The sequence below is a fragment of the Urocitellus parryii genome, chromosome 6 (genome assembly GCF_045843805.1).
Source record: "Urocitellus parryii isolate mUroPar1 chromosome 6, mUroPar1.hap1, whole genome shotgun sequence".
NCBI classification, from domain to species: domain Eukaryota; kingdom Metazoa; phylum Chordata; class Mammalia; order Rodentia; family Sciuridae; genus Urocitellus; species Urocitellus parryii.
In genome coordinates, this window is record NC_135536.1 from 176,247,253 (window position 1) to 176,275,030 (window position 27,778).

Consider the following 27,778-nt stretch of genomic DNA (forward strand, 5'->3'; position numbering starts at 1 on the left):
GGACTTGTAGTTCTGGAAGAGGCAGCCGCCCTGCAATCGGTGCGCGGAGTCTGAGCGATCCCAGCCTAGAGATTCGGTTTCTTGTTGTGACTATTGCCTGAGCCTTTCGGAGAATTCGGTATTGCTATGCTAGTCTGCTTGTAGAGTGAATTGGGGGCCATTTCTCCTGAGATAGGCAGGTAGGTGAGACTGTAATATGAACCCGTCGTGCTGTTTCCCCGGTCCCTGAGGTATTCTAGTATTTGAGGAATTCTAAGTCGGAACTGGAGACGCGCGCCTCACTAGAAGGTTTTACTTCGTGAGACATTTAACGTATTAACTTTTTACTTGGAAGACAGGAAACCGAAAGCCTTCTCCCCCTGCCTCTCCAGAGGTGGACTGAGGAAAGAAGGCGTTCCCTGAGGAGAAACGGACCAGCGAGAGAGGCTCCGGAAGCCTCAAAACAGGCATGCCTCGCTTAATGACAGATACATGTGGAGAAGTGTGTGATTCGGCAATTTCCTGGTCGTGGAACATCATCACACAACGAAATGGGCTACAATGTCCCTGTGGGACCACCACCGTGTGTCTTGTCGGTCCTGGACAGAAACTTCGTTAGGTGGCGCAGAACTGTACTTGTTTATGAAGTCGCCGCTTGACTGCACAGGGTGCACCTGCAGTTCCCTTTGGGGCATAATAGTTAACTAACATTTAGGGCGATCTCACTACTGTCGGTGCTCTCCAGATCACCCAGAACTCCTCTGGGGCTGGACAAATTGGGTTTGTTGACTCCTGGCAAGGAGGGAGGCACCTGTAGGAAACAGCAGGACATGTCAGGGACAGTGTTAGAAAGGATTTACAGTTTGGGCTTCTCAGGTAATTTGTGGGAGAGTTCAGGAGGCTAGGCTTCTCTCCGAATCAGATGTTTATCAGAAGGTGGGTGTAATTCTGTGACTGGGTATTTTAATAATTCTTCCATAAAAGGAGAAGATCCGGGAGAGACTAAAGCTCTGATTGGTGAAGAAGCAATACTCCTTCATATGACAGATGATAAGGGAATATTTAGTCATTTTTTTGTGGCTGAAACAAGGCTTTTTTGTTTGTATTCAAATATGATTACAAAAGTGGGGGGTTTTTTTGTTTTGATTTGTTTGGATTCATTGTGATCATAGAGTAGCCCTGTCAGATGTTGGTGTTCCGTGAAATTATTTAACTCAACAGGTCAGCATATGCTAGGTGATGGTGCCAGCCTACCCCCCAACCCCACTATCAGGGGCTGATTTTTTCCTCATTATGTTCCATATTATGTAATATATGATCTCTGCTTTAGTTTCAAAACAACTAGTGTTTGATAATCAAATATTTAGTATAAATATTTAGCACTCCTCACTGTATACTTCTCTCTAATCTAAGCATAGCTGGTTCTTGCCTCCAAGGACCTACTAATTTAGTGAGATGGATATTTTACTAACCCTTTTTTCAGATTAGGAAACTGCTTTTGTTGTATTGAATAATTAGTTTAAAGTCATATACAGTCAGCAAAACAGGATATCTGGGAATCCAAGTCCAGACAATCTGATACTGGTGACTGTCCCTTTATCACTTTAAGAATATGAATTCTTAAGGATCCTAAATTGCTGCCACTAAATCTCAGTTGTCATTTTCAGCTACTGATATCTTTACATATCACAGTTTCTCAACAGCAGTGCTATTGACATTTTGGACCAACAATTCTGTATTATGGGGTCATGGTCTATGCACTGTAGGACATTTGGCTGCATCTGTGGCTTCTATTCATGGATTCTAATAGGATCTCCCTCTACTAATAACAACCAAAAAATACCTCCACATATTGCCAAGTGTCCCCTGAAGGACAAAGTCATCTCTGATTGAGAAGCACTGGCATATGCCTTTTATCTCTTCCTGGGTCTTTGAAATAAAACAAACATTTGAGACCTGACAGTCCCCAAATAACTTTGAATGGGGAGGCCTTGGAGAGGAGACAAGGACACTGTGTACTAAGTTCTTGAAAAGTCTGTTCTAGGAAAATGAAGACAGAGACGGGAAAAACAAATCAAGTGGAAAATAAAAAGGGAGAACTGAGAAGAGATAAAGATGGAGAAAAGGAACTCGAGGAATGTAGCCTTACTTCACTCAGTTCACATTAGCAAAGTTATTTCACACTAACAAAAACACACTAAGGGAGTCCTAATGAGGCCTTATTTTACTTCTACTCCCTATTTGGAAAATGCTGGTATACTTAGCAAAGAGTCTTGATCAATTTGTGAAAGTATTTCTTTTTCTTTACAGCATGGTACCAGCTATAACCTCCTTGAACTGGCTACTTGAAAGAAGTCTTCCTTCAGTGATATCACTTCTTCCAAGGTAGTAGTTTATGTTCCAGGAAAAGTCAAGATTCCCTAGTGAGCTGGCCATTGTCACAAAGCTATGATAGCTAAGTTTTTTTTCAGGTTTTCTAAGTGCTTCTACTTAGCATTATCACAAATAATCACTTTTATTTTCATAACTTCTTTCATGTACGAATTTTACAAAGCATATGATGTTGATTAATTTTCATCTCATACCTGTGAAGGAAATCATTTTGATTTTCCTGTTTTATAGATACAGAAGCCAAAATATGGAGTCCACAAAAAATAGTGATAAATCTGGAAACAGCCTACAGGGATCTTCACTCTGGATCATTCTTTATGTTTAGCACCACCCCAGATCTTCAACTACCTAATAGTAAGCTAAAGATGATAATACTTCAATTGAATGCTAAATTATGTTTTTTTTTTTTATGTTTTTCCTTTGTAGGCATTTGATACCATCAGACTCTTTTTTTTTTTATTATTTTTTAGTTATTGGCAGACACAACATCTTTGTTTTGTACGTGGTGCTGAGGATCGAACCCGGGCCGCACGCATGCCAGGCCAGCGCGCTACCACTTGAGCCACATCCCCAGCCCCTAAATTATGTTTAAAGCAAATATTTTATTGGCTTTAAAATATTCCATAGTCTCTTCATTTGACCTATAAAATAGCAGGCCTATAGAGACTTTGACTTAAAACAATAGTGACAGTACTTGAACTAGTACCCAGATCTCATGATTCTTAGTCTAGTACACTTTTCACTTGGTAATACTTAGCTTACAGAAAAAATAATTAATATAGAAACTCTAATACACATAGTAATCCAGACGTATCCAACCATTTTTGAGTACTTCATTACATAGGGGTCTTAAAAAGTTAGCTTTAGGGCTGGGTCTGGGACTCAGCGGTAGAGCACTTGCCTAGCATGTGCAAGGCCCTGGATTCGATCCTCAGCACCACATCTAAATAAATAAAATAAAGGTATTGTGTCCAGCTACAACTAAAAAACATATATATTTTTTTAAAATTTAGCTTTAGTGAGGAAAAGAAAGTCATAGTAGGGTTGGGGTTGTGGCTCAGTGGTAGAGCACTTGACTAGCATGTGTGAGGCACTGGGTTCGATTCTCATAACCACATATAAATAAATAAATAGAATAAAGGTCCGTTGACAACTAAAAAGTATTTTAAAAAAGACATAGTATTTATTAATGAAAAGCAACTAGTAACTACAAAATTAAATTTATATTTGGGTTGATGTAGTAGACTTCAGAAGGTGTAGTGAGTCTTCCCCTAAAGAAGTCTTACATAGGGTTAGCCTTTGAGAAATAGATTAATAGGAATAAATTCTTAATTATCAAATTTAGTGATATGTGAAAATGACTAAAATTGTCTTTAAAAATGTGTCACTGAGGAGATTCAGGAATCATCAATTCTAAGAAAGTTGCCCAGGAAATACTATATTTCATAGCATCATTATGTTAATAGTTCCCAAATCTGTATTTCCAATCCAGACCTCTCCTCTGAGTTCTAGCCTCACATAATGCCTACTTTGAATTTGGTTGTCTTACAGAGGTTTAAAAAGAATTTTATTATTTCCCACATTAAATTTTCCTCACATCAGTTAATGGCAATGTTCTCTGCTCAGTTGCTTGTATTAGAAACCCAGGAGTTACCCTCAATTCTTTCCTTTCCTTTACCGTTGTCCTCCAATCCATTATCGAGTATTAATAAATCTGAAATTCAAACAACTTATCTCTGCCTCCACTACCACTAGCCTAATCTAAGTGATTGTCATATTTTTCTTGGATACTGAAATATTTTCCTTTTGTCCCTTCACAACACTTATCACAGTTTGTTTAATTTACTGATCTGCTATTTACTTGTGATTTTCTTAATCTTATATTACTACTAGACTATACAGAAATTCTTTGAGAATAGGTACACAGTCTGTCTTGTTCACTCTAATAATCCCAGCATCTAGCAGAGGACCTAGCTCATCATAGGAAATTAATAAATACTTTAGAAATTTGTTGAATTAATCAATGAAAATTTAATAGTCCAGAATTATAGCATTATTCTTATAGTGAAATAGTTGAAGTTGAGGCCTTTATTTAATCAAACCTGGTAAAATTGACTGAAACTACCTACCATAATTAAAATCAATTGTATTATAGTATATTTGAAAGTGTGTATTGAAATTAAAACTATACACTGGAATCCAGAAAGAGAGGAAACACTCAGGATTTGGCCATGTTTTCCATCCAGCATGTTCAGGATTGAGAAATTATGAACCCAAAGAACACTGTTAAGTTAGTTATTAGAAAGGTACACTTATTCTAGAGCATAGATCATTTCTTATGCTTTACCTGTGACCTGAATTAAATAGACCTTAATAACATCAACCTCCTTTTTTCTGATCATTCCCAAGTAGTGTTTTGATTATCAACTTAGATTCCTTGGTACCTTCATACTGGGAAAGAAATGATTTAGACAACAAACGTAAATATTCTAGTCACTGGAAAAATGCATTTCACATTAGAACATAATTCTGTGAGGACAGAAAATTAATCATTACAGTTACATTCTCGTTCTTTATAGAACTATGCTGAGCACAAAGCAGATTTTTTTTTTTTTGGTAGGTATTAGGGTTTGAACCCAGGGCACTTAATCACTGGGCCACATCCCCCTAAAGTAGATTCTTTATAAGTACTTGGTGAATGAATGAATGTGTATTAGTAAATTAGGATTATATTTTATACCACAGTCTCTTATGCATTTTTTTTATTGTGAGTAGTCATCAAGTATGTGTTCTGTACTACATGTATTATGAAAATCAGATTTCTGATTTTGGAGGCCAAATATGAGATCCTGAACTCTGGTATTCCACCTAAAGGTCCTTGAGATTATTTGGTTATCCAGTTGACCTCCTCCTTTGGTATCTTATAACTCCAGTTCATCCTCCATTTAGCCCATAAAGTTTTTTAAATAAAAAGAAATCTAATTGTGTTGTTCTCCTGATTAAAAATCAATTAATTCTGTTACCTTCCGAATAATAGCTAGCCCAAGTCTCTCTCTATGTCCAGCTCCCCTTACAATTTTACTACCTATCTTTCTTACCATTCCCCATTCACGGATGCTAAGTTCTAGCTGCACTGTATCCCTTAATATTTCATGAACATGCTGTGCTCCTTAATTTTTTCCAAACTATTTCCGCTGGCTAGAATGTCTTTGCCTGCTTTTTCCATCTGATGAACTCCTATCATCCTTTAAAATCCAGCTAGAGGGCTGGGGATGTGGCTCAAGCGGTAGGGCGCTCGCCTGGCATGCGTGCGGCCCAGGTTCGATCCTCAGCACCACATACCAACAAAGATGTTGTGTCCGCCGAGAACTAAAAAATAAATATTAAAAGATTCTCTCTCTCTCTCTCTCTCTCTCTCTCTCTCTCTCTCTCTCTCTCTCTCTCCTCTCTCACTCTCTCTTAAAAAAATAAAAATAATAAATAAATAAAATCCAGGTAGATGTTACTTTTGAAGAAGGCTTTGATTTCATTCTTGTTTTCTCTCTACTACTCTATCACAGTCCTTACCATATCATGGGTAGCTGTCTTTGAGGTCATGGAGGGCAGGATCTGTGTCTTACTCAACTTTCTGTGCTTTTCCAACACCTAGCACATATTTGTGAAAGCAAAACCTATATGAGGTGAGAGATAGGAGCACTAATAACTAACTTGCCAACAGACTTAGCTTCTTGAGCACAGCCTCCTTCCCAAGGGAGGATGGGAAATTTCCCAGCTATATTCTGTTTGGAATAGAGTGTGAACACAGTCAGAAAAGAAATGTGTTTTACATATTCCCTTTATGATTCACTATAAAAGGAGGTAATAACATTCTTCTTGACATCAGCAGGCTCTCAAAGGAGTGACTCATTGTACCTTGTACATACTCAGTACTGTGGATTGTCACTGTTTTTAAAATGTTTTGGATTCTCACTATTAATTGCTAATCTTTCCCCCTTGCTCTCGAAAGACATTGTAATATCAACACCCCGCACAGTGCCTAATACTTATTAGGAGCTCAATAAATGTTTGTTGAAAGACTTATGAATTAATAAAACAAAAATGAAACTTTCCCCTGTCTCCTGTCAGATAATTTAAGCCTTTCCTCTTAAAATGTTTTTATATTCCAGTTCCTCTTTATAGTGTTTTCCTTTTTGTTGGGAAGGGGGGACTCGGTAATGAACTCAGGGGCACTCAACCACTGAGCCACATCCCCAGCCATATTTTGTATTTTATTTAGAGACAGGGTCTCACTGAGTTGCTTAGCACCTTACTTTTGCTGAGGCTGGCTTTGAACTTGCAATCCTCCTGCCTCAGCCTCGGGATTACAGGTGTATGCCAACATACCATATAGCCATTTCCTTTTAAAAATATTTTTATTGGTGTGTAATAATTATACAGAATAATGAGTTTCATTGTGGCATATTTGTATATGCACATAACATAATTTGATCAATTTCATTCCCCAGAACCTTCTCTTGCCCTCCCCTCCTTTCTCTCCCTGACTCCCTTCCTTTATCTTACTGATCTCCTTTCTATTTTCATGAGATCCCCTTTTTTTCTCTCTAGCTTTCAATTTTAGGAGAGAAAACATGACCTTTGACTTTCTGAATCTGGCATATTTCACTTAAAAATGCTTTCCAATTCCATCCATTTTCTTGCAAATGATATAATTTTATTCTTTTTAAAAATTTTTTGTAGTTGTAGATGGACAGAATACCTTTATTTTAATGAAATTATATCTGAGCTACAGTCCCAGCCCAGATATAATTTCATCCTTATTTATGGTTTTATAACCTTTTATAATCAACTTAGCCTATTATAATATTACCCTTTTCTGTTGTCATTTAATACTTATTGGATAAATATTGGATAAACATTTAGCCTATGCTATTTTGCATTGTTGTTTATTTTTAAATGCATTTTCCTTTCTTCCAAGCAAGATTTTAAGATTCCTTTTAAAATTTTTTCTTCTTTTCTTGGGCTGGGGTTGTGGCTCAGTGGTAGCGCGCTCGCCTGGCATGCGTGCGGCCCGGGTTCGATCCTCAGCACCACATACCAACAAAGATGTTGTGTCCGCCAAGAACTAAAAAGTAAATATTAAAAAAAATAATAATAAAATTAAAAAAAAATTTTTTTCTTCTTTTCCTGTTTTTTAAAATTTCTCAGGTTAGTGGCTTGGTGGTAGAGTGCTTGCCTAGCACATGTGAGGCACTGGGTTCCATCCTCAGCACCACATAAAAATAAATAAATAAAATAAAGTTAAGTCCATCTATAACTAAAGATGTTTTTTAAAATTTCTCAGTTTAAAAATTCTTGAGATCAGAGGCCATGTATTAAAATTGTGTCTCATACAGTGTCTTGAATCTGGTAGAATCTGGGCTGGGGTTATGGCTCAGTGGTAGAGCACTTGCCTAGCATGCATGAGACACAGCATCACATAAAAAACTAAATAAGCAAAATAAAGGTATTATGTCCATCTACAACTAAAAATATTTTTAAAAAAAATATAGTAGGGGGGCTGGGTTGTGGCTCAGTGGTAGCGTACTTGCCTGACATGTGTGAGACTGGGTTTAATTCTCAGCACCGCATAAAAATAAATAAAGGTCTATCAACAACTGAAAAAAATTTTTTAAAAATTTAGTAGGATCTTTTTTAAAAAAAATGGACACAATATCTTTATTTTATTCATTAATGTATATGCATTGCTGAGAATTGAACCCAGTGCCTCACACATGCTAGGCAAGCACACTACCACTGAGCCACAACTGCAGCCCTAGTAAGAGCTTAATATTATAAATTATTGGTGAAGTTACCCAGAGTTACTTAGTATCTTGGCATCTCAAAACCACAGTGAGATACCACCTTATGCTGATTAGAATGGCTACTGTAAAAACAAAAGCAAAAGATCCACACACCAAAATATGACAGATGTTTTAAGGATGTGGAGAAATTGGAACCTTTGTGCACAGTTGGTGGGAATCTAAAATGGTACAACCATTGTGAAAAACAGCATGACAGTTCCTCAAAAAAAAATTTTTTTTTAGTTGTTGATAGACCTTTATTTTATTTATTCATATGTGGTGCTGAGAATTGAACCCAGTGCCTCACACATGCCAGGCAAGTGCACTACTGCTGAGCCACAACCCCAGTCCACTCAAAAAATTTTAAATACAATAACCACATGATCCAACAATTCTACTTTTAGGTATATATTCAAGAGAATTGAAAACTGAGTATTTAAGAGGTATTTATTTGTACACCCAAGTTCATAGCAACATTATTCACAATAGCCAAGAAGTAGAAACAATCCAAGTGCTCATTACCATATGGATAAGCAAAATGTGGTATATACATACAGTGGAATATCATTTAGCCTTAAAAAGGAAGGAAATTATGACAGATACTACACTATGGATAAAGCTTGAGGACATTATGCTAAGTGAAATAAGTAAGTCATAAAATGACAATATTATATTATCCCACTTGTACGAGGTACCTATAATAGTAAAATTTATAGAAAAAGAAAGTAGAATGACGGTTGCCAAGGACTGGTAGCAGTAGTGAAAGGGATATTGTTGTAATGAGCACAGAATTTCAGCTTTGCAAGATTAAAAGAATTCTGGAAATTGGTTGCAAACAATGTAAATGTACTTAACTGTACACAACTTTAAAATGGTTAAAAATGGTATGGTACATGTATTTTTCCACAATTTTCTTTTTAAAAGGATACTGAACAGGACTTCAAAAGGCCATGATTAGAGTTCTTGATTATTCCTTGACGACTAGTAAATCCTGAGCAAGTTTCTTCTTTACTCAGTGTCCCTGTTCCTTTATCTTTAATCAGGACAGTAAAGCCTGCCAACTCTGGGTGTGTATGAGACTCATATAAAAAACAAAACAATTCTTAGGACAATGTTTTGATTAGGACTTTTCCCAGTATTCCAGTGTCCCATGTCTCTTGATATTTATTACTAGTTTCGCGTCTTATTTCATAACAAAATGTTCTTGAAGATGCCTCAGCAATAGCTTGTTACCACTTCAAAGGATTTGTACGCTGAACCCTTTCAATTTGGGTTGTTCACCTTATAATTCGGCTCCAGGAAAGCAGCAAATAAACATCTTTTATGAGGCCTATTAATGATGTAAGATGCTAATTATCCATGTGGTTTAGCATTAACTGAGGAAATACAGTTCAAGATTTTCATGTTAATATATGGATGCTATATATATATATTCAGAATATATATATTCAGAGCAGACTTGTCAGGTTAATAATATTTTACCTATTTTATAAAAGGAGAAAATAAAGCTCAGAAAGGTGAAGTCAACAGGTTCAGATATGTATGATTCTGATATCCATACTTCTTCTACTATGTTATACTGCTCCTCAAAATATATTTGACTATACTTATATAAAGTATAGTCTATGATAAATGATATGCATTTGATGTATATTTGTACATTTGTATCAATTATCTTTCTTCATCAAACAAGTAAAAGTGACTGTGTAGAGATGGTTATTATCATTTTGTAGATGAAGTAACAAGTAGTAAGAAAATTTAACATCAAGCAACTAATAAATAATAACAGAACTTGGACAGAGGTACTGCAGTTCTCAGACTCTTGCTTTTCTAAATCAACCTCATGGGAACAAAATTTTATCTCTGCATTTTCTGATTCTGATCTTTTTGGTTTTTTTTTTGTAGCAAAGAATGAGCATCTTTTACTCTGGCTGTGCATGAACAGATTAAACATATATGTTTATCCCTGTTCACATCCCCAAATCAGTAAAATGACGGGGAACAAATATTTTTAAAGTTACTAGCCTATTGGGACAAAAAGAGCAAAAAAGAAGAGCCAATGGAGGATATCAACACATAGAAAATAGAAAGCCGTGGTTGAGTTGAGAAAACTGAGTTCTAAATGTTTTCAGAGGGGTATACCAAGAACATACTAAGAAGAGACAAGCAGCTTCATATTGTAGAATACTAGAATGTCAGGAATTGGAGGGTGCAAATGTTTCAGAGACAGGGTTGATATGAAGGGTGGAAAAGAGGGGGATTGGCCAAAAGCCTTTATAGGAATAGGAAGTTAAACTATCAGTTTTCTTCCTCTATCCTACTTACTTTCCTTCCATTTCCCAGTAGAACCCTGGACATTTTTCTGTGGAAAAAAAAAAATCAACTAGAGAAGCGTCAGACTCTGAGATACCAGCATGCTGAGGATAATAGCCAATGAAGCCAAGGTAGGAGGAAACTATGCAGAAAACAGAGATTAGACGAATTGTCTACATATTGAACAATGAAACTTACCCATACCCTCTTGCTACATTTTGCTCTAAGAAAGCTGATAGCAAGGATTATATTCCCCAGATAGGATATCAGAGATAATTTTAGTAGGAACTTAAAATTGAATAACCCCAGAGATAATTTCTATAGCTAATGATAGTTGAGGGTCCCTTAAAAAGCACCTGGGTCCCCACTTTATTATCCTACATGGAAACTCACCAAGTGACAAATTCTATTAACACAAAGCTCCCAAATAATTATTTGGTGACTCACTCTTAAATACAGAAGAGACAGCAAAGGATTACCAGATGCTTAATGTATATCAAGAAAAATAACATCAAATAGAAATGGCAAAGAAAAAAGAAACCCAAGGAAACAGACAAGCAGAAGAATATTTTTTAAAAAAATAAGCATCCTCTGAGAGCTAGTAGAAAATAATTCATCCATAAGGTAAGGGCAAGATGCTCCAATAGAAACAGAGAATAAGTAATAGCTCTGGGAAATTACAAATGTAGTAGCAAAAATATATTTATTTTTAAATATATTCATTCAAGTCTTAATATATAAATTTGAGAAAATCTCTCAGAAAATAGAACAAAAGAGCAGAAATAGAAAACAAAAGAAGATAATGAGAGGGTTAATTCATAGGTCCAACATGAAATTAATCAGAATTCTAGAACTAGGGAATAAATGGAGGGAAGGAAATTATAAAAGAAACAACTGAGAACATGTCTGATAACTGAAGAACATCTGAGTGCTCACGATAATGAAGAAAAAAAGATGACAACAACAAACACTATGACACATCATCATAAAATGTCAAAACACAAGAGATAAAGAGAAGATAAAAACAACTTGGTGGTTGAGGAAAAAGAAGGAGCAGGGGAAAGCAAACAGATTACCTGAAAAAAGAGTAGTTACTAAGAGTTACATATTTCTCACCAGTAATACTGGTGGCTAGAAGACAATGAAGCAATGCTTTCAAAATTGAGGGGAAATGATTTTCAACCTAGAACTCTGCTAAGCTATATTATCAATCAAATATGAGGGATGAATAAAGATCTTTTTAGGCATGCATTGATAAAAAATTTGCCTCCCTCACATACACATAATTTCTTTCAGGAAGCAACTAAAGGATGTGATCTACTAAAATAAGGTTTTAAAAGACGTAGGTTTTAGGGAACACATCAATGTCAGAAAGAAGCAAAAGAAGTTCCAACATGACAGCTCTACAGTTAGCCTAGCAAGGGACAGACAAATTGGAAGATGGAGTACTCTGGGGGTTGGAGGGCACGTTCCAGTGAACCTGATAGAATGCCTGTCATATTTGTGTTGAAAATAATTGAGGCATTTTTACATTTCTATTGGAGAATCTGGAAGAATTAGTGATGATGACATACAAAATCTGGCAAATAAAAAACTGAGGCAATTATTAATTTCAAGAACAAAAAATTCTATAAGAAAGGAAATTTAATCACAATAATGACTAATGGATTCAGAGTAAACCATACTTGTAAAACCATCACAAGATTAACAGGAAACATTGATTTAATAAAAAAATCTTTGATATTAGATCTTATTTAACATTTATAAATCAATAGAGCAATAGAAATGTTTTATTTGGTAAATATTGGTAAAAATTAAAAGAAGAAAGTAAGGGGCTGAAGTTTTGGCTCAGCAGTAGACCGCTCATCTGGCATGTATGAGGCCCTGGGTTCGATCTTCAGCACCACATAAAAATAAATTAATTAATTAATACAATGAAGGTATTATGTACAACTACAACTAAAAAATAAATATTTTTTTTAAAAAGAAGGAAGTAAAAGAGTTTTGGAGGGTGTTTCAGGTTTGGGGGAGATCACTGCTTTTGCCCCCACCTTTTAAAATTTGTGCATGCATTTTTGTGAGTAAGGTTATATGTGTATAGGTATGGTAAATATACTCCTGCTATTTTTTTGTTATGAACCTGGTAGTGCCATGGGTCTTGCCTTTCCTTTCCTTTCCTTTTCTTTCTCTTTCTTTTTTTCCTCTCTTTTTGTCCCCTTCCTCCTTCCCTTTTTTTTTTAAATCATGTGACTTTGTAAAGTATTTACAATAAGGCTGGGATATAGCTCAATGGTAGAGTGCTTATCTAGCATATTACAGGCCATGGGTTCATTCCCCAGTGTGCAAAAAAAAAAAAGTTTGTACAAGTATTATCTTGATAAATAGTTAAAATATCAGAGAGAGGCAGCAGGAGGAGAAGAATATCTTAAGTGTCCATCCAGACCATTAATTAAAAAAAATGATATAAATTTTCTTTAAAGAGAAATGGGGGTAGAATATTAGAAGTTTACAACCACAGATATCCAAGAACAATAAACCATAATTATGCCATTTTCTTTGATAAATCATATTTAGTTTGAGGTGTCATAGGTGCTGTCATCCTCCCAAAATGAGAGAAACAAAATGCAATGTCAGAGTGCTGCTGTTTTCTGAGTTTTAATCATTCTTATTGGCTGAATGTGGGGGGGCGGTAGGAGAGAGAATTAAATAAATGTCATAGATATTACAAAATTTCAATGAGATGTTTTCCTCAAGGCAGTGTCATGAGACTGTCTTATATTTGGAATTGCACTAATTTAGGTTAAAGTCCTACTACTTATTGGCTCTGTGACCTTAGCTGTATTGTCTCTGGCCTTCCCATTTCTTGTGTTTACCCCAGAAGCTAAATATCAATTAATAATGTCCAAAAAGAACTCCTGTGTGCTAAATCCCTTTCAATAGCAAATACGCCCCAATGTACTCAACGAGGGATGATTATGTTTTCTCTATTAAACTATAAGAACTTTAAAAGTACCAACTATACCTTTGCCTCTGAAATTTCCCACGTATCATATCATATTCCTGTTGTCTGTTTCTCACAGGCATCAATTAAATGTTTCCAGAGATATATTGACTAGTATTTTGAGGAGAGTGATTGCCATTAAATTTTTCCCTTTTAGAAATGACAAAAAGTTATATAAGACCCAGGAAAATTCTGTTTTTGTTGTTAAACTGATGATTGAGTTGGAGCTAAAAAAAAAAAGTCTATTTCATGCCAAAGAAAGAATGTCTTAATGATTTGTATTTTTTATAAAATATTTTTATGTATATTTTTTAGTTGTAGATGAGCACACAGTATCTTTATTTATTTTTATGTGGTGCTGAGGATCGAACTCAGTGCCTCACGCATCAGAGGCAAGTGCTTTACCATTGAGCTACAGTCTCAGCCCCCAATGATTTGTATTTTTATTCAAAGTATAGACAGAGTAAATCTGGGGCATAAAGTACCCCCCACATTTGGAAAATTTGATTCTTATTTTTACTTTTATCCATGTTCTTACAAAATGTGGAGTAGAATCTGTGAGCCATCTAAACAAAACGATAGCATGGAAAGACAAAGCCTGCTGAGGGGTACATAAGTAAGAGATTTTGTGATCTTGATAAATATAAACCAATACCTAGAGAACTACAGATCACCTTTGGAAATTTAAAATACACTTTACTACAATAAAAAATGCCCTCTATAAAGGGAGTCTTAATTTATAGAACTTACTTGTCTGGTTGTTTAATATGTTTTAGAGCATGACAATTTATCAACTAACGCTATATTATTATAGCTAATATTTAAATTTAATATTTTAATATTTAAATTTAATATTTTAGTTGTAGATGAACATGATACCTTTATTTTTATTTATTTATTTTTATGTGGCACTAAGGATTGAGCCCAGTGCCTCACACATGCTAGGCAAGAACTCTACCACTGAGCTACAACCCCAGCCCTGTAGCTAGTACTTGAGTGCTTCCTTTTTAAACATCTTGCTAAGCTCTTTAATACATCATCTTATTTTCCTATCATAAGCAACCCTGTAAATTAGGTATTGGAATTATCTCTGCATTACAAATAGAAAAATGGGCTCAAAGATATTAAGTAATATCATACTCCAGATGTAATTTGAGCAGATAATAGATACCTTATTTAAAATATGACAACTCCCCCTGCACCCTGCTTCTTTTTCTTCTCCTTCTCCTTTTTTTTCTTCTTCTTCATGTGAGAAATCAAAACCAGGGCTTTATGCATGCAAGACAAGCACTCTAGCACTGAGCCACATCCCTAGCCCTTGTTTCTTTTGATAGTAGCTATATCATAATACCAGTTAATTCTCTGAAAAAAAATTTGATGTGGTTCTGTTACCATTTTAGCTATATCTCCCATCTTTGTTTTAAAAAATTAACTGTGTAGACACAAGTTATATGACTTTCTCAAATTTGTTGATAAAAATATTGAAGTGATATGGCCAAGTAAGGCCCATTAATATACCTTTGTCTAGGTTCCTAGACATCCAATCAGCTATGCAGGCAACTGCAAATTCATTTCATTTTACTTCTTCAGTGGCACCCATTGTATCTCCATTGTTACCATGGGAGACTGTCAAATATGAACCTGAAATCAGGAGGGAGGATATACTTCATCTGTTTACCAGCCATATTCATAAAGGAAATGTAATTCATTTGATATGGCTTGTTTTAGTTAACACATACCCATTTCTCTATTTCATATTTCTCCAAGTGTGTTCCCAAACCATGGCTTCATTTTATAATATTGCACAAAATGTAAGTCACTAACTGGGCTATTGTTTCCAGAAATCATTATTTTTTAATATGTATTTTTTTAGTTGTTGATAGACCTTAATTTTATTTATTTATATGCAGTACTCAGAATTGAACCCAGTGCCTCACACATACCGGGGAATTGTGCTACTGCTGAGCTCCAGCCCCAGCCCTGAGAGATCACTATTTTCTGAAATGTAAAAATTTGGACCATCTTTAGTCGTTTCTAGACTCTATCTCTTTGATTTCCTACAGAGTCCTGGAAGTAAATCCAAATGTCACTAGTAACATCTTTAAGTATCCTGGGATGAAATTCTGAACTATAAAATGTAGGTGGGTGCCTTTGAAATGACCAAGGGCACTTTTACTGTCTTCTTTCATAAATTGTTTTAATTTCTTTGTAATGGTGTTTTAGTCACTCCAGTTTAAGATTGTTCTTAGTGGAGGCTTCTGGCTTTTATTATTCTTTTTTTTTAAATATTTATTCTCAAGCTTTAGGTGGATACAATATCTTTATTTTACATTTATATGGTGCTGAGGATCGAACCCGGTGCCTTGTGCTTGCTAGGCAAGCACTCTACCACTGAACCACAACCCCAGCCCCAATTCTTTCACATATATAATCACCTCTTGTCCTTTTATTTCTAGCTTCCTCTAAGTATTTCTTCACATACAGTATTACTGGTATTAGATAAGTCTTCTGAAAAATACTTTGGGGATATAGCTCAGTTGGTAGAGTGCTTACCTCATGTGCACAAGGCCCCCAGCACCACATATACACACAAAAAAAATACTTTGAATTGTCTTGTTCTTTTTGAGAAATCTTCCCTTTTCCTTCCCAAAGGTCACTTTTACCCATATATCCTCTGTAGGAAATTGTCTTTTTCTCTGCTGATTTTTTGCTTTTATTTATGCATTCTTTATATTATTTGTCATGCTGTCTTTAGCATCAAAGTTATCTATATTTATTTTCTGCTTACTAGAGTCCAAGTCCCTTGGGGACAAGAACCAGGTCATACCCATAATTGTACACTCCATTTAGTTTGGATCTTGCTCAGAGGAAATAGTCAATGAGTGTTTGTTGAATGATTTAATAAATGATCACATGAATAAATGGAGTCCTATCTAGTGAGCCTGCTCTTCCTGGCTTCTGAGTGCTGATGGTTAAATTCTCAGGAATTTTGCTAACAGACTGGTTAAACTATTGAAAATTGACCTTGGTAGAAATATCTGCACCATTGTTTTGTTACATAAAAAACAGAAGTTTCTTCCACCCAGAGCAAGTTATCATTAAACAGTTTCCAACATACCACTCTAGTAGCTGAAAATTGTGTATAACCTTTTGTGGAAGGTAGAGAGAAATAAAGAACAAAAGGGAGGGAATTCAGGAAAATGGAAGGGAGACCACTAAGTAGAGGAAATGGACCAGGAGAAGGGAAAGGGGAGGTACTATGGAAATAAATTGATCAAATTATGTAATTGCATATACAAATACATAACAATGAAACCCACTATTATGTACAGTCATAATGAACCAATTAAAAAAATCTTTAAAAATTAAAATAAAATGAAATTTAAAATTTCATTATGAGCTCAAGGATTTAAGTATACTTGAGGAATTAATTTTAATCCATTGCCATTATTATTTCTATCAACACTCCAGTTGTCCCAGTTGAAGAAGTTCATTGAGAACTTCTTTATGCAGTTTCTAGAGTTTTTTGTTTGTTTGTATGTTGGTACCAGGGATTGAACTTACCCACTGAGCCATATCCAAAGCCCCCCACCCTTTTTTTTTTTAATTTTATTTAGAGTCAGGGTCTCACAGAGTTGTTTAGAGCTTTGCCAAGTTTCTTTTTTTTTTAGAGAATTTTTTTTTATATTTATTTTTCAGTTCTCTACAGACACAACATCTTTGTTTGTATGTGGTGCTGAGGATCGAACCCAGGCTGCACGCATGCCAGGCGAGCGCGTTACCGCTTGAGCCACATCCCCAGCCCCTAGAGCCTTGCTAAGTTTCTGGGGCTGGCTTTGAAGATGTGATCCTCCTGCCTCAGCTTCCAGAGCCACTGGGAATACAGGTGTGTACCACTGCACTGACCCCAGAAATTTGTTGTTTTGTTTTTTACATGATCCTAGAAGCATCTGATTGCATCCTTGCTAGATGGTTTGACAAAGTATTATAGGTGTATCTCCTATTTTTTCTGTTCCAGATTTATAAACAGTTCCTAGGCTGATTCACTTATTGTGAAATTTTTTTGTTGTGAATTTTACTTTTATTTTTCCTTGTTTTCTATTCATGGTACTGGGACTTGAGCTCAGGGGCACTCTACTATAGAGCTATATCTCTAGTCCTACCCCTCGTTTTTTAAAAGTCAAGGTTGTCAAAGCTAGCCTCAAACTTGTGATCTTCCAACCTCAGCCATCTGAGTCACTGGGATAACAGACATGCAGTACTGCACCAGACAGATTTTTCACTTTTAAGTTATATTTTATGATGACTAAGAACACATCTTGGTATTTGTCTGAATTTTGGGTGACCTGGGTTGAAGCTGGATTCTTCTAGGGAAGATTAGTATTTGTTCTTGTCAAATGCCTCCATGTAAGACCACTTTCTATGTAAAAATTTTGGCTTGAAGGCTCTAAAAGCATGTGAATATTATCTTCAAACTTATCTGAGAGTAACAAATTCTTGAGAAAGATCTTTTTATGCAGAGCAAGGTTAAATAAAGCACCATCATCTCTATGATGATAGAAAACTCTAGTTTATTTTTTCACTGAAGTTTCAAGTTCTTCCTGGGTATCTGAATTCCAATTCGCTGCTTCATTCTCTATCCCTGTATATCTATCCAAATACCATATTCTTGATTAGTTAATAAATAATGTCCTTCACTTCCTATCTATTCAATTTGTGTTTCTCCTCTAGTTTTAGGTAGCTGTGTATTTTTTTTTCCTCTGGACAGAGTCAGACAGAAAGACAGGCAGAAATATCCTGAACTTTTACTTTCTTAAGAGCTCAATGTACATTTAAAATAATGTTTATGATGTTTGAGTCAGCAATTTTAGGGGCGAGAAAGCAGAGGGTTTCCAGAAAATCTAAGTAGAAGTACTGCTGGAAACAGAATGCCAAACATTTCTGTGCTATCAACTCTTCTTTTTCTCATCTCCTCACAGTCTCTTGGGAGAAAACATATAATGGAGATATGAGGGCCTCTCCAGTCAACATAGCCTTGCTTGGAGTCTAAAAAGCCAAAACAGTGTAGCATAGCTTTCCTCATTAAGATTCTGCTTAATCTCTGAGGATTTTATTAACTTTGGTTTTGTTTAATTTTACCCATTATCCTTTTTCTCCAAAATGGGCATTATGGGGGCTCTAATGGCTTTTTGAACATCAAACAGCTCTTGAAAGTAAAATTTGATGAATTGAGTGTGAATGAAGTAAACAGGAATTAAATTTTCATTGAAATACATATGGACTTAATAATTAGCAGGAAAGCTCTTCATAATAAAATAAATTATTAGGATATTGTTTGAGAAAGGGGAAACATGGCTGGATTGTACTCTCAGATTTTAATTTTTTTCTGAAACAATGATGTCACGGCCAGAGAATAATTAGTCCCAAACTCCTATCTCTCACCATGCACAAAACTCAACTCAAACTGGATCAAGGACCTAGGAATTAGTGCAGAGATCCTGTGCCTAATAGAGGAAAAAGGCCCAAATCTTCATCATGTTAGATTAGGCCCCGACTTCCTTAACAAGAATCCTAAAGCACAAGAACCAAAATCAAGAATTAATAAATGAGATGAATTCAAACTAAAAAGCCTCTTCTCAGCAAACAAAGCAATCAATGAAGTAAACAGAGAGCCCATATTTTAGGAGCAAATTTTTGCCACACACATATCAGATAGAGCATATGTGTGTGCGTGTGTGTGTGTGTGTGCACACGCTTGCGCACACGCTCTAGGATATATAAAGAACTCAAAAAACTTAACACCAAAAAAAAAAAAAGCAATCAATAAATGGGCTAACAAGCTGAACAGACACTTCTCAGAAGAAGATATACATTCAATCAACAAATATATGAAAAAATGTTCAGCATCTCTACTAACTAGAGAAATGCAAATCAAAACTACTCAAGATTTCATCTCACACCAGTCAGAATGGCAGCTATCAAGAATACAGATAACAATAAATGTTGGCGAGGATGTGGGGGGAAAGGCACACTCATACATTGCTGGTGGGACTGCAAATTGGTGCAACCAATCTGGAAAATAGTATGGAGATTCCTTAGAAAACTTGGAATGGAACCACCATTTGACCCAGCTGTCCCACTCCTTGGTCTATAACCCAAAGACTTAAAATCAGCATACTATAGTAATGCAGCCACATCAATGTTCATAGCAGCTCAATTCACAATAGCTAAACTGTGGAACCAACCTCGATGCCTTTCAATAGATGAAGGGATAAAGAAACTGTGGTATATATACCCACAATGGAATATTACTCAGCATTAAAAGAGAATAAAATTATGGCATTTTCAGGTAAATGGATAGAGTTGGAGAATATCATGCTAAGTGAAGTAAGGCAATCCCCTAAATCCAAAGGCCAAATGTTCTCTCTGATAAGTGGATGCTGATCCATACGGGGGGAGTATGGGGAAAATGGAGGAACTTTGATTGGGCAAAGGGGAGGGAGGATAGGGAGAGTTCATGGGGGCAGGAAAGTTGGTGAAATGAGATGGACATCATTACCTAGGTACATGTATGACTGAATGGTGTGACACTACAATGTGTATAACTACAGAAATGTAAAGTTGTGCAGCAACTGTGTACAATGAATCAAAATGCATTCTGTTGTTGTATATATCTAATTAAAATAAATTAATTAATTTTAAAAATGCTGACACAGTTTCTGCTGGGTAGTAAGCAATTAAGGAGTTTCTGCTTAATCTCTATTTTACAAATGTTTCAAACATCACTAATCCTATGTCTAGGGAAGAAACTTCTTTCATGCCTGCCCTCAGGAGTTCATAGTTTGGTAGAGGAGTGGATGTGCAAAGAAATAAAAACAATAGGATGTTCAGGTTCTGACGCAGAGAGAAGAGGAGTTAGTACATTGTGCCTGAAAGGCATCCAGAAAGGCAGCAAGATGAGAGTTTGGGCTGCGTCCTAAAGGAAGAGCTGCTTGCCTGGTGGACTCTGCTGGGCAGAGGGAGCAACACCTGTGGAGACTCAGAGCCAGGAAGACAGCTTGGAATTTTTAAGGAAGTGCCCTTAAAGTGGGAAGCCATGATACAGGAGAGGAGGACACATTAAAGTTGGGGTTGCAGGGCCAGTTCGAGTCCCAACTAAAGAGGGATGTAGGGCTTTATCCTGAAAGATCAATATTGTGATTGTCATCACAGTGTCTCAGCCCTCACTTTACATAGACATAAGATAACTTTTATTGAGGCATAATTTATGTACAATAAATGAACCCATTTCAAGTACACGTCTTGGTGACTTTTTTTTTTTTTAATACCAGGGATTGAACCCAGGGGCACTTAACCACTGAGCCACATCCCCAGCTGCCCCCCCCCATTTTTTTTTTATTTTGATACAGGGTTTTTCTAAGTTGCTTAGGGCCTCTCTAAATTCCTAAGGCTGACTTTGAACTTATGATCCTCCTGCTTCAGCCATCTGAGCCACTGGGATATTACCTGTTGACACTTAGTGATAGACATCTGAGTCACTTCCAGTTTCTGGCTTTTAGAAAGCTGCTATGGACATTTATGTATGAATCTGTATCAACATTTACTGTAACTTGTGTTGTAGCTAATAAATCTGGGCAGATCCTACCACCCCACCAGCACTAGCCAAAAAATATGAGTGGTGGCAGGCAGAAATATGAATGTTTGCTTCAAACCTAGACAAATAGTTCCTTCCTATCCTGGCAAAAGTAGTTGGTCCAAGGAGCAGTCATTGACCCAAAGTTAGAGGCTTTTCTCATAAGAAAGAAATATTTTCCACTAGGGTTGCTAAAATGGGACTGTGAAAGCTTGAACTGCCATATCTTTCTACCCTGGTTGCATAAGGAAGCCCTTATGTGGTAGGAGAGAACAAGAACCATACAAAGGAAAAAGATAGTAGGGGGAGAGAATAAGACTCCCTGCCTTCTCCAGGAATTAGATTGAAACTTGATCACATCCATGTTCAGATGGAACTGGGGCCCTGAGGAACCCAGTGAAGAAGAAACTGGAGGCTAGAGGAGAAGGAACATAAAGGAGGCAGCTGAAAGTCATGTATCATAGTCTCAGTGCCCTGATTTCCAAGGGACCAGCCCTTTCTTAATTTTGATATTAGACAAGAAAGCTTCCAGGCTGAGGCCCTGACAAAGAGGATGAATCTGGTTCTTCATCTGCAGAGAGAGACCATGAAGACATAGAACAGTTTCCCTTACCACCTTTGTCTCCACCTATCCTTAGTTGAGTTCAACAGATATATATATATATATAGATAGATAGATAGATAGATAGATATAGATAGATAGATATAGATATAGATATAGATAGATATCTGCCTGTTACTATACCAGTAAGATTGAGTCTGAGGATACAAAGAAAATAAGATAGTCTGTCTCTTCCAGGACCCCACACATTAATGGAGGAGGTATGTCTCATGTAGCCTAGCTTCTAGTAGGCACTGGGAACTTGTATTAGTCTTCTAGGACTGCCATCACAATGTGCCACAGACTGGGTAGCTTAAACAATGGAACTGTACTTTCTCACAGTGTTGAGGTCAGAAGTCTCAGATCAGTAATGCATTCTGTTGTCATATATAACAAATTAAAATTTTTTTAAAAAATTCAATACTTATAATATGTGCATATACCTTGACTTATATGTTACTACAATAAAAAGCATTAAAAATGTTAGAAGGAGGAGGAGGAGGAGGAGGAGGAGGAGGAGGGGAGAAAGGAGAAGAAGAAGTCTAAGATCAGGTTGTTGGGAGATTTGATTTCTTCTAAGGCCTCACTTCTTGGCTTGAAGATGGCTATGTCCTCCCTATATCTTCACACTGGCTTCCCTCTGTATGTGTCTGTGTCCACGTTTTCTTTCTTATAAAGAGAGCAATCAGATTGGAGTAGGGCTCATCTTAAAGATCTCATTTTAGTTTAATTACCCCTTTAAAGACCCTACCTCCTAGGGATGGGGTTGTGGCTCAGTGGTAGAGAGCTTACCTAGCATGTGTGAGGCACTGGGTTTGATTCTCATCACCATATATAAATAAATAAAATAAAGGTCCATTGACAACTAAAAAATATTTTTTAAAAAAGACCCTGCCTCAAATACTGTTATAAGGTTATAAGATATAAGGTTAAGACCTTGGCATATGAATTTTGGAGGAAACAATTCAGTTCAAAACAGAAGCAGGATTAAGTAAGGATTTTAAGTAAGGAAGGATTTAAGTAAAGGATTTTAAGTAAGGAAGGGTATGAACAGATTCTATACTTCAGTAGTATTACTGGCAATAATATGAAGGACAGCCTGAGGGAGGACAAGACAAAAAACCTGAGCCTTATTCAAGGTTTTTGAAATTATTCCAGGCAAGATATGTTTGGAAAACAGTCTATCTTCTGTCACACTACAATCAACATAGAAGACTTTTGTGACCATAGAAAGTATAAAGGTTTCTCTCAGGCAAGCAAGCAGTTCTGCAGCATGGGATACCATTTGTATGTCCTCTTATTCAGTTCAGTTCTGATGTTTCAATGTGGAAACAGCATCTGATCCCACAGGTTGAGGGTGAGGGCTCAATTTCAAGAGTACCCTCCCAACCCCCTAGCAAACATACACACATCTAGGTGCTACTTGCAAGCCCTAGGTTGTTTATCTGTGGTTCTGACTGGTCTGATATAAATGGGGACTCCTAAAAATCCCTCCTAGGATTCTATGAATTTGCTTGAGCATCTCACAGAACTCAAGGAAACATGTAGGTTTACCAGTTTGTTATAAAGAATGTTATAAAGGACACAAATGAAGAGATGACTGGTGAAGGTATGAGAGAAGGTGCATAGAGTTTCCATGATGTCTTTAAGCATGCCACTCTCCAAAAAATTCCATATGTTCAGCTCTCTGGAAGCTCTACAAACCCTGTCCTTTGGGATTTTACAGAAACTTCATTATATAGACATGATTGCTAATAGACTGAGTGGGGAAACCCAGCAAACCCCATCTATTCAGATTATTTATAGCTTCTCTGTCATGAATAATCTGAATAGCTCAGAGGATGGCAAAAGAGCCCTTTGGAATGAGAAGGATCTTATAGCCTACTATCAGACAAGGTACATGAAGAGAAGTTCATTATGGCCAAGTTGGGAGAATATTAGAGTTACTGACACTCTAAGCTAGAAAAGAAATTCTAGCTTCTATATCCTGCCTTTTGGAGGGACTTGCAAACTAAAAACCATGGACAAAAACCAATGTGTGTGTGAGTGAACGTCAGTTTCCTAGTATATAAAATGGGGATGAAATCAATACTTATCTTATAGTTTATTAAAAGAATAAAATGAGATTATTCATGAAAAGAATTTTTTAAAAGCTGTATACTTGTTATTTATTGTACTTGGTATTCCCAAAAGATATTTTTAGGTCTATAGGTGTGTGTGGGAGGCAGATATTCCTTACAGAGCATACTAGTGGCTATGATTCATTGAGTTGCTACTGTGAGCCCTGGCTGTGAGCCCTTGAGTACCCATTTCTTGTAACAGGGGATTCCCAGATCACAGGAGTTGGTTAACAACTAGTTATATGAATATTTGAGAAGAACAAAGCTCTTTTCTGGTCTATTTGAATCTTATTACCAGGAAAGGGGGAAAAAAAGAGGTTTGATTTCAGTAAATGCTAGAATTTGGGGACGTGTTTAATTTCACTAAAACAAAGGGAAGAAAACAAATAGACAAAAGCACTGAAAAAAGTAATGAGAGAAAGCCATAAGAGGTAATATGAAAACAAAAGGAGAAATCAGGAAAGAGACTAGAAAAGCAAAAACAAAGCTTTCCCCAAATGTTTCTTATTTCAGGTTGTATTCATGTCTCCTTCTTAAATACAAGAATCTCAAGGGAGAGGAGAGAAGCTCTTCTTTTTAATATCATTAAGGTTTATGCCTGGTCAATGTCAACTCATTGTTCCTAACATTATTGGTTGCAAGAAATGATTCCAGGATATTTGGGCTTGAGTTGTCATTATATATAATAATTCATATTTTTATGAATTATATACCTCATTCAGATCCCTCAGATGTGGTAATGCTAAGGAAATGACTTTTAAACTGAAACCTGAAGGATGAGTAAGACTTAGACCTGAGAAGAATGAGGAAAAATAGCCCAGGCAGACGAAATGACATGTTTATAGCCCTGAGACAGGAAAGAGTTCAGTTGTGGAGTTCATCAAAGCAGATTCATGTGGTTCATTAAAGCAGGCTCATGAGTCAATCTAGGCAAAGTTCAATAAAAAGATCCTTCTCTTGCTTCTCATATTCTCAGAGTTCATCCTGACTAATTTCTAATGTCTTAGATATGGTCAAGGCTGAAGCAACTGCCAACAGTTCAAATAGCTACCCCTGAGGCCAGGCCAAACAGCCTCTGGGGGGGCGAGAACAAAGAGATTCAGGGAGAACTTCAGGATCTAGTATATTTGTACTTTATTCAGTATGTCTTCAGAGGGGGACTGCTTAAACTACAGTTGTCTGAATTTTTTTCTAACACATCACCTTTTTACTGTGCAATTTTTCTAAAGATTTGATGATTCCTTTGTTCCCTACTTCTGTGTTTGATGCTTCTACTGCCATCATCACCCCATGGCAATTTCCAGACCAGGCACCTTAGACCCAATTTAGACTCTTCTGTCATTTGTCAAAAACACTAAGTTCTTGAGAGTAAAGCACTGTCTCTCCAATGAGTTGCCTCTGGTTCATTCTCAGGGCTAATGACCATGCCAGTCTGCTCAGTTCTCTCTCCAGCTTCATCAATCTCAATCTATCCTTCAAGTTTCTATCATGTTCATCTTTTGACTATACTAATTCTGCCCCTTTCTCAATTCTGAACATTTTCACTGTGAAGGAATCCCCTTAACTGGTTTACCCTTAGGCCTTGGAAAGCAGCATCCTTATAGTTAGCTCAGCTTTTGTTCTTCTGTCTGTCTAGTGTACTTACCCCTCACTCATTTGGTCTTCCCATCCCACAGTTTTGCAGTGCTTTAAAGCATTTTTTTATTCATTCATTCAATAAATATTTATTGAGTATATAATTGTTGAATAGCGCTGGGCACTGTAGATATACAGTTAGTAAGACAGATAGAGTCCTTACCTTGTAGAGCCAACATTTTCGCAAAAGGATGGTCAAGATTAAACTGAAATATATATTAAGCCAGAGTAAGACAAGAAAAAAGTGCTACAGCATATTAGATAAGTTCCTAGGATACTAAAAGATTCCATATGAAATTAGACTGGGAAACTAGTGGACAACAAGTTATTCATCACTGATATAGAGTAGGGTAGTAAAGGTAAATTAGGTTGGAGAGGTGAAGACCTTTCATGGAAGGCCTTGTATATCAGCATAATGAGTTTTAAACACCATTTAAAATTCCTATTTCAGTGTCTCTTGAACCTCAACTACTAAGAAACCATTTAGAAATCTGTCTGAGATCAGTGTACAAACTAGCCTGTCCCTTGCCATCATACAGCCTGGCCACTTGCTCATACCCTTCTCAGTCATTTTCAAAGGTAACTTCACAAGTTTTTCTCTGAGTGATTCTTCATAGCAATTAGCAAGCAAGGATATACAGTATTTTGATATTCTTATTGTCTCCTCCACAGAAGTATTTGGTCAATATATCAGGATAAGACAAAATAAAATACCTACATTTTCCTTGTCTTAAGGTAGACAGACTAGAACTACATACTACCCATACACAAATCTTGTATAATTTAGGGGAAAGAAAATCATGTTAGCCCAACAAAAGAAGTTGTGGTAGAGAGAACAGAGCTTTGTCATTTATTTCTAATTTAGGTTTCTTTGGTCAAAACTGCACGAAAGCATGTGTCAGGGGAATTCAGCATGATTGTCCTAGAACGTGACAGCAGGGCTGCACTTCATCATTCTGGGCTACTCACATCTGGGAATTTCCACTTGAAAAGTGTCTTTGTGCTGTCTGCCTTCTTTCTTACAGACATCTGCTCTGGAGGTGACATGTGGATGGGATGAAGTTTCTGAGCAAGTAGGGAAGGCCTAAAAACAGAACACATCAAAGTATAGACATATTCCTTTCTTCTGATATATTGGAGTCTAAAGATTTAAACTTTGTCCTCTCTAGAAGCTGGGAGCAGTTCCCGCCCTTACAGAAGGGGAAAGCTGCAACTCTTTAAAGGGATGTAGAATCAATCTCTCTCTCTCTCTCTCTCTCTCTCTCTCTCTCTCTCTCTCTCTCTCTCTCTCTCTCTCTCTCTCTCTCTCTCTCTCCCCCTCCCTGGGAATGAAACCAGGTTGCTTAACCACTGAGCAACAAACCCAGCCCATTTTTAATATTTTATTTAGAAATGAGGTCTCACTGAGTTGCTTAGGGCCTTGCTAAGTTGCTGAGACTGGCTTTGAACTCACGATCCTCCTGCTACAAGCTCCTGAGCCATTGGGATTACAGGTGTGTGCCACCACGCCCAGCTAGAAATTCTCTTTGACTAGCAAATATCTGAGCAAAGAGCTGGTCTTCAAGGTCTACTTGAAGGCATTTGTCCACTGTACTGGTGTCTTCTCTGAGGCAACTCTGAGCTGTTGACAGCTTCCTCCTTCTTCCTGTGGCCAAGTCAGGGGCATTGAAGGGCAACAACAGCGCCATAACAAAGGTCCAGTAGAAATCTTGGGTTTTTCTTGCTTTCTAAGCTGTCTTGTCTTTCCCTCCTTAGATGTGCTGAAATCTGACTACTTCAGGATTATGTGGAATGAGGAAATTTGGAGCTTCTGCTTTTAAACCCTTTTGGAAATGCACTGGAGACAACTAGTTGCTTCTTATTATTACACAAAGAAAGCTGCCTGTGAAAGGGTATGCGGAGTTAAAGGATATATTCATCATATTTGAAGAATAGCTTACATTGTCTCATTACTCATCCTTATATAAAAAGATCCAAATTAAGGAACTACACACTCCTATTTGTCAAAGGAAAATGTCACTGGTGAGTTACCAAAAAGATGAGCTTAGGAGTAATATTTGAATAGAAAATAACTTTTCAGATGTGCAAGAAAATCTTTTCCCAAGATTCTCTGGCTCATATATCCAGGATTCTCTCATATCACAGAATTCTCCACATCACAGTGAATAAAATTCAAATTTCTCAGCATGGCAAATAAGACCCTTTAAGCCCTGCATATCTGACCCTTTTCTCTCTCCAACCTCAACAGCCTTTTGCTCCACACCT

At 36.7% G+C, this 27,778-nt stretch overlaps 1 long non-coding RNA gene across 2 annotated transcripts; it reads left to right on the forward strand.

Annotated features, from left to right (window-relative positions):
* The first annotated feature begins 29 nt into the window (after nt 1–29).
* LOC113178986 (uncharacterized) lies at nt 30–27,596 on the forward strand. Of its 2 annotated transcripts, XR_013343765.1 has the most exons (6): nt 30–179; nt 2,290–2,364; nt 2,602–2,724; nt 10,554–10,654; nt 17,224–17,410; nt 27,269–27,596. It is a non-coding gene; the product is annotated as an uncharacterized LOC113178986 (long non-coding RNA). The 2 variants fall into 2 exon arrangements; XR_003300298.2 differs by lacking the exon at nt 17,224–17,410.
* The last annotated feature ends 182 nt before the right edge of the window (nt 27,597–27,778 follow it).